The sequence below is a fragment of the Hevea brasiliensis genome, chromosome 14, assembly GCF_030052815.1.
Source record: "Hevea brasiliensis isolate MT/VB/25A 57/8 chromosome 14, ASM3005281v1, whole genome shotgun sequence".
Taxonomy (NCBI): domain Eukaryota; kingdom Viridiplantae; phylum Streptophyta; class Magnoliopsida; order Malpighiales; family Euphorbiaceae; genus Hevea; species Hevea brasiliensis.
In genome coordinates, this window is record NC_079506.1 from 46,956,380 (window position 1) to 46,965,485 (window position 9,106).

Sequence of the window (9,106 nt, forward strand, 5' to 3'; positions counted from 1 at the left end):
TGTCAATTCATCTAAAACTAATGTAAAAAGGTAAGGGCTTATGGCTGATCCTTGGTATAATCCAATTGAGATCAGAAAATCTCTTGTGTCCCCTCCCACTGTGCGCACAATACTAGTTCCTCCTTCATACATATCTTTCGACACTTGTATGTACCTAATAGATACCCTCTTTTATTCTAACACATTCCATAAGACATCTCTTGGAACACTATTATAAGCCTTCTCCAAATCAATAAAAACCATGTGTAGATCTTTCTTCACATCTCTATATTTCTCCATCAAGCTTCTAATGAGAAAGATCGCTTCCATAGTTGAATGACCGAGTATGAAACCAAGTTGATTGAGAGAGATAGAAGTATCATGACGTAGTTGATGCTCCATAACTCTCCCCCACAACTTCATAGTATGGCTCATGAGTTTAATTCCCCTATAGTTTGAGCAACTCTGTATGTCTCCCTTATTTTTAAAAATAGGTACTAAAATACTCCTCCTCCATTCATCAGGCATTTTCTTTGAGTTTAGAATCTTATTAAATAATTTAGTTAACCATGCCACTTCCATATCTCGCACACACTTCCACACTTCAATTGGTCTTTCCCATCGACGTAGTCAATGCTCCACAACTCTCTCCCACAACTTCATAGTATGGCTCATGAGTTTAATTCCCCTATAGTTTGAGCAACTCTGTATGTCTCCCTTATTTTTAAAAATAGGTACTAAAATACTCCTCCTCTATTCATCAAGCATTTTCTTTGAGTTTAGAATGTTATTAAATATTTTAGTTAACCATGCCACTCCCATATCTCCCACACACTTCCACACTTCAATTAGTATTTCATCGGGTCTACAGGCTTTACCCACTTTCATTCTCTTAAGTGCTTCCTTTACTTCTAAAGATCTAATCCTTCTAGTATAATTCACATTCTTTTCTATTGTTCTACAATCTATATTCACGCTATTACCATTTTGACTATTATTAAAGAGATCATTAAAATAATTTCTCCATCTTTTTTTAATGTCTTCATCTTTCACCAACAATTTTCCTTCTTTATCCTTAATGCACCTAACTTGATTGAGATCTTGACATTTCCTTTCTCTCCTCCTTGCTAATCTATAAATATCTTTCTCCCCTTCTTTAGTTCCAAGTTTCTCATATAACTTTTCAAAGGTCTGTGCTCTTGCTTGACTAACTGCCTTTTTTGCCTATTTCTTTGCTATCTTGTACTGTTCATATGCCTCATTATGATCACATTTAGGTAATTTCTTATACCATTCCCTTTTTCTCTTCACTACCTTTTGTACTTCCTCATTCCACCACCATCTCTCTTTTGAGGGTGGTCCATGTCCTTTAAACTCTCCATGTACTTTTCTAGCTACTTCTCTAATCTTTGATGCCATCTGTATCCACATATCATTAGCCTCCATATCCAGCTTCCATACTTCGGACTCGAGAAGCTCATTTTTGAACTTCACTTGCTTTACTCCTTTGAACTCCCACCACTTTGTTTGAGCTACACTATTTCCTCTGATCTTACTTGAATTGTTCCTAAACTTGACATCCAAGACCACCAAACGATGTTGACTTGTTAAAGCCTCTCCTAGAATGACCTTGCAATCCTTGCATAGAGCTCTATTTGTCTTCCTAGTTAAGAGGAAGTCGATTTGGCTTCTATGTTGCCCACTTTTGGAAGTCACTAAATGTGACTCTCTTTTTATAAAGTAGGTATTTGCTAGTATTAAATCGTATGCCATAGCAAAATTCAGGATGCTTTTTCCCTCCTCATTTTGACTGCCAAAACCAAAACCTTGTCTATCACTTCCCACATGTCCATTCAAATCTCCACCAATGAAAATATTCTCTTCATTCGGAATGCTCAGCATTAAATCATCCATATCTTCCCAAAACCTTTATTTACTCTCACTATCTAGTCCTATTTGTGGGGCATAAGCACTAACTATATTTATTATTTCTCTTTTTAGTACTAGTTTTACTATTATAATTCTATCTCCTACTCTTTTCACAGCTATTACTGCGTCTTTAAATGTCCTGTTTATGATTATGCCTACTCCGTTCTTATTTCTCTCCTTTCCGGTAAATCACAGTTTGTACCCTGAATTACCCACTTCTTTACTTTTCTCTCCTACCCATTTAGTCTCTTGAATGCAAGCAATATTCACCCTTCTCCTTTCCAAGGTATCCACAAGCTCCATTAATTTTCTTGTAAGTGATCCAACATTCCAAGTACCAACCCTGATCCTCCTCCTATCCTGCTCCTTTCTAATTGGTCTCCTTCTATGATAACTTCTATTGTTTTCTATGTCTATCTTGTGCTCTGTTCCACTATCTGTTCTACTATCTGCCCTATGGACTAACTTCTTTACCCACACCTGTCCATTATGTGGGAACCCTTGCTCACTTAACACCACACCTAGAAGCCGATATGGCGCGTCTCTTTCGGTGAACGCCCTATGCCCTTGCATATTTCTCACTACACCCGGGCTCCGATGTAGTCGTTAGTAGAGGATGCCTCAACATTTATATCATTTGAATCCATATCATAAGGTGTGATGAGAATTTTACGCTGGTTGTCACCTATCGCAACCCTCCTCCTTTATCCCGGCTTGGGGTTACTATTCATGGTACTATTCAAGTCAAAATATTGACTTTCTTATGCTTAAAAGGTATGGGAAATCCAACTATCCTCACATACCACATTTTGGTTACCAAACTTATTGGTTTTGGTCATTTTCTCAAAACTTAAGTCTTTTAGGCAAACTTTCAAATTTTTAGTTTTGGTGACCTATTTTTTACTGTTCCATTGGTCATGTTGCTGTTAGAATTTGGCCAAGTTTTCTTCATAGAAATTGTTCCTTATTTTCTTAAATTTATTTTCCTTTTTGAATCACTCCATTTGGATTTTTGTAGCTCAAGTTATAGCCATTTGAACACAGCTCAGATTTTCTAGGCACTAAACCTGGTTCTGGCAGTTTTAGGTCACTAAATTTGGGTGGCTAAATGACTTTGTTAAGGGCATAATTTGGACTTATGTTCTTCATTAAAGTTATAGGTATATATCTCATCTTTCTACTGGAAAAATTTTATGTTATTTGGATCTACCTAGCCCAAGTTATGGCCAAATGAACAAACACTATTCATTTGGTCATTTTTGTACAGGGTAGAACGCCTAATTCCGGATTTGGCCAATTTGTTCACTATGCTATGGTCACTTTTTGGGCATAATTCCTAAATGAAAAATGTATCATTTTGTGTCTAGTTTCATTCTCAATTGGCCACACACCAATTCAATTGGAAAATTTTCAGTTTTGGTCCCTGAAAGGGACCTTGGTCCTACTGCTTGCAGAATGTCCATAACCAATCCGAATTTCCATTTGATTCCAACACTTCCAACATACCATAATTGGTCATACATGACCATTTTTCAGCTCAAACTAGGTTAAACACACCATTTGACCAATTCTCAAAATTTTATCTCTCAAACACTAGGTGCCAAAACCCTAATTTGTCCAATCATCACAATTCATGCAATCTAAATATACAAATCACATATACAACATCGATTCACCAAGATTTCATGTTTAACCTAACTAAACACCATCAAAACCCTAGGGTTCCATGACTGCCAAATTCTCTCTTCCCTTATTCAAGCATGGTTTTCTTTATTTCTAATACAATTTCATCACATTTAAACTTAAATTCATGAATTCAATAAGAATCTAAGCTTGAAGTTGCACTTACCTGAATTTGTAGATTCCCTAGTTCTTCAATTCTCCATGTTTTCTCTTCCTTCTTGCTCCCAAAGTGTTTATCTAGGTCTAAGGGTAAGATTTAATATTGGGAATTAGGGGATTTATGAAAAGGAACCAAAGAGTTTCAAGCTTTTGTTCCTCAAAAATGGTGGAAGAAAATGAGAAAGAGAGGAGAGAGAATTGGGGCGGCACTTATGGAGAAGAAGACCAAAACAATTTTCTTTTATTTTATTATTTTATGTGTTTTTAGTCTAATTTCATTCACAATTATCCAAAACTTTCAAACTTTTAATTATTAAATTTATTGCATCATGCATGATGTCATGCATGATGTAATAAACTTTTTCACTTTTTCAACTTTTTCTTTTTCTTTTTTTTTATTTATATTTCTTTAGTTCTTTAATTTAATTCTCGATTCCAAAATTTTCTTTTCTCTGAATTTATTTGACAGTTAGGTCAGGAGTCAGCTCTAGGGGTCAATTAACCAAATTGTCCCTCGCCGGTTTGATCCAGTTTGCAAATAATTCAATATTTCTCCTGGATCCCTGACCTAATTATTTGACTGGCTTAACAATTCTGTTTTGTGATTTTCTCTTTTTCACTGTGTTTGCAATAGTCCTAAGGACCGCGGCATCACATTTTACTGTTCGAAATTAGAGTTTAAATCGACCTGGTAGTCCTTCCTGAGAAGGTCACTCATCGTTGGGACTCTCGACTCATTTAACTTCTTGTGTTCTGTTTTTCTTATTTATACTTAACTAATTGACAATTACTAATTATTTGTGTTCAGGGCTTATCTATTTATCTTAGATGTGGTTTTAATCTACTTAATTTTCTAGACCAATGGTTTTAATCCACTTAATTTTTCGGACCGACACCAGTCACCGGAATAGTGAAATATACCAGGCTATACAAATAGGGGTATTACACAACATCATAATTCCTCATTTACATACATGAATTAACCAATTCACATGGAAATCAAGGCTACCCCAAAGTTCAACAATTACACAAGCCTTGCCAAATTCAAGTAATCACATCCAAATTCTCCAAATCAAATTAAAACCCTAATTCCAATTAATCAACCTCAAAATTATACATACTAATAAAATTTAATACATGTAACTACTTAATCAACCTCACTAATCACCAATTACATGAACAAATCAAACACTTTCCCAAAGCTTCCATGGCTACCGAAATAGGGACCCATCAAATACTCATCTAATTCTTCAAATTTCTCAACAATTACACTCATCACAACATTACTTCAAAGTTTAATTAAGTGGGGAAAGGAAAAAGTAGCACTAAGCTCAACTTGAGTTTTTTAAAACCTTCACTAAATCTTCTTTTCTTGCTGCCTGTAGCTTTCCCAAGTTGTGTAGAGCAACTTTAATGAAGAACACTTAAAGAAATTGTGGCTTGATCATTAGGAGTAGAGCTTGCAAGCAAGGTGCAATAATGGTGGTTTCAGGGTTCCATTTTCTGCAAGGTGAGAAAATGAACAAGAAGATAAGTTTTTAGTGCTGATTTTTTGGTCCTCATGTGGCTTATATAGTCCACTAATGCTCCACTAACCTTAATTAATTAATTAAATAATTCAAGTTTTCCAAAATTGCACTAATGCCCTCATAACTCAACTTAGCTCAATTAAGCTTTTATTCTAAAAATTTGGGGTTGGCTATATGGATTCGCTTTCTCCACTCTAAACGATTTTGGGTTAAATCCTCAGAAATATATAATGCTTCTAAGTCATATTGTACTGCTCTTTTCCAAGTCAATTTAAGTCTACCCCTTTTTTTCTTTCTATCCTCTAACCTAATGTGCTCTACTTGTCTAACTGGAGCCTCCGTATGTCTACGCTTCATATGACCAAACCACCTCAATCTCCCTTCTCTCAACTTATCTTCAATTGGCACCACTCCTACCTTTTCTCTAATACTCTCATTACAGACTTTATCTAGTCTAGTAAGGCCACTCATCCACCTTAACATTCTCATCTCTGAAACTCTTATCTTAGACGCATACGACTCTTTCAGTGCCCAACACTCACTACCATATAACATAGCTGGTCGTATGGCTGTATGGTAAAATTTTCCTTTCAACTTATTGGGAATCTTGCGATCACATAAAACTCCCATGGCACGTCCCCAATTCAACCATTCGGCTTTAGTCTTATAACTAACATCTTCCTCACATCCCCCATCTACTTGAAGGACTGAGCCTAGATATTTAAAGTGATTACTTTGGGAGAGTACCACTCCATTCAAACTAACTCCTTCCCTATCACCAGTTTGCCTTCATTAAACTTGCAATGCATGTATTCTGTCTTCATTCTACTTAACTTAAAACCCTTTGACTCTAGAGTACTTCTCCAAAGCTCTAGCTTTCTATTGACTCCTTCTCATATCTCATCTATTAGAATAACATCATCCGCAAATATCATGCACTAAGGAATACTCTCTTGTATATGTTTTGTCAATTCATCTAAAACTAATGTAAAATGGTAAGGGCTTATGGCTGATCTTTAGTGTAATCCAATTGAGATCAGAATATCTCTTGTGTCCCCTCCCACTGTGCGCTCAATACTAGTTGCTCCTTCATACATATCTTTCGACACTTGTATGTACCTAATAGATACCCTCTTTTGTTCTAACACATTCCATAAGACATCTCTTGGAACACTATCATATGCCTTCTCCAAATAAATAAAACCATGTGTAGATCTTTCTTCACATCTCTATATTTCTCCATCAAGCTTCTAATGAGAAAGATCGCTTCCATAGTTGAATGACTGGGCATGAAACCAAATTGATTGAGAGAGATAGAAGTATCATGACGTAGTCGATGCTCTATAACTCTCTCCCACAACTTCATAGTATGGCTCATGAGTTTAATTCCCCTATAGTTTGAGCAACTCTGTATGTCTCCCTTATTTTTAAAAATAGGTACTAAAATACTCCTCCATTCATCAGGCATTTTCTTTGAGCTTAAAATCTTATTAAATAATTTAGTTAACCATGCCACTCCTATATCTCCCAAACACTTCCACACTTCAATTGGTATTTTATCGGGTCCACAGACTTTGCCCATTTTCACTCTCTTAAGTGCTTCCTTTACTTCTAAAGATCTAATCATTCTAGTATAATTCACATTCTTTTCTATTGTTCTATAGTCTATATTCACGCTATTACCATTTTGACTATTATTAAAGAGATCATTAAAATAATTTCTCCATCTTTCTTTAATGTCCTCATTTTTAACCAACACTTTTCCTTCTTTATCCTTAGTGCACCTAACTTGATTGAGATCTTGACATTTCCTTTCTCTCCTCTTTGCTAATCTATAAATATCTTTCTCCCCTTCTTTAGTTCCATGTTTCTCATATAACTTTTCAAAGGCATGTGCTCTTACTTGGCTAACTGTCTTTTTTGCGTCTTTCTTTGCTATCTGGTACTGTTCATATGGCTCATTATTATCACATTTAGATAATTTCTTATACCATTTCCTTTTTCTCTTCACTGTCTTTTGTATTTCCTCATTCCACCACCATCTCTCTTTTGAGGGTGGTCCATGTCCTTTAGACTCTTCAAGTACTTTTCTAGCTACTTCTCTAATCTTTGATGCCATCTGTATCCACATATCATTGGCCTTCATATCCAGCTTCCATACTTTGGACTTGAGAAGTTCATTTTTTAACTTCACTTGCTTTACTCCTTTGAACTCCTATCACTTTGTTCAAGCTACACTATTTCTTCTGACCTTACTTGAATTGTTCCTAAACTTGACATCCAAGACCACCAACCGATGTTGACTTGTTAATGTTAGTAGTATGCCCTAGAGCATATCATTTAGTATGTATCTTGTACATATTTTTATTAATAAAAGGCATTTCCACTTTTCCGTTTACATAATATATTTATGTGTAATAGAAAAGGTCCATTGATATTTTGTTAGAAATATTATTCTTAAGTTGTTAAGAATATGAGTGACAATATTTCTAGCACGAAGTATCATAAATAGGTTCACAATCGAGGATACTTCATAATAAGGACATGACTTATCCAGAAAGATTGTATTCATGTTTGTTCCCAAGTTATTTATATGAGCTATAAATAAGATGGAATGGTGAGTCTCATGCCATATAACAAACATGATAGGCACTTATAAATGATAAGTAGGCCGAACCAGTGACACTTATGACAAGCACATGGAGTTTATTCTTGTCAATGTTTTATCATAAATCATATCAGTGCATATAATCTTTAGACCTGAGATAGCACAGTTATCTTGTATATAGGTAGTTTGAGTTTGATACTGCTTTCATACTTGTACTGTGTATGGGTATATGGGCATGTGTTGGCTCCTACTAGTTATATATGGAAGTAGGTGTTGATCAAGATGGAATCTGTTCCTCTAAGTAAATAGAGATAAAATCCTATGTTCATTTAATTGTTCTTGATGTTTCAAGTTCTTGGCCAGGACAGATAGATTTATTCAGAAAAGAGTTTCTGATGAGAAAATCTTTTTAATCAAGAACTAGAATTAAAAGAGAACATAATATTCATAGCAAATGGAGTTTGACATAAACCATGACTCCAGCTTGAGTTGGGATTTTGTAACAGAGAGATTCTAGTGCATGGTAACATATGATTATAGGTTCATTTAAGGTAAACCTTATTACTAATTGGGTGGCTATGGCATGCTATTCTAGGTGTTAACCATGGTCTATGAGGTTCATAAAATGATTTAGAGAAATCATTTATGGTAAGAAAGAGTTCTGATGATATTAAGAGTTGATATCATGTCTCATTGCCAATTAGTGATGAGCCTAGTAAGTCACACACATACACAAGTTATCACCTAATTAAATATGATTTAATTAATTAATTAAAGAGTTTAAATTGATTAATTAAATAGGTTTGGTTTGCAATTAGATTGCAAAGTCCCTAGCATGACTTGAAACCAAATCTAGATTATTGGATGTATATAAGTTAAATTTATATTTAAAGTGTTTAAATATGAATTTAATTAATGAGAAATTAATTAATAGAGATTAATTAATTAATTTATATTTGATATAAATTAATTAGAAGAAGAAAATAATTATTTTGGGTTAAGAACTCAAAATTAAGACACAGGGGCATTTTGGTCATTTTGCAGTGTGACACGTGGCACCATGAGATGGTGACACATGGGATTACACATAAGCTTGCCAAATGTTTTTTTTAATCATGTAAGATGATTAAAATCAAGATTAAATATAGGTTTGACACTTGGCACAATGTGATTGGGTCACTTAAACCTAGAGCTAATCAAAGGGTGACATGTGGCAAGG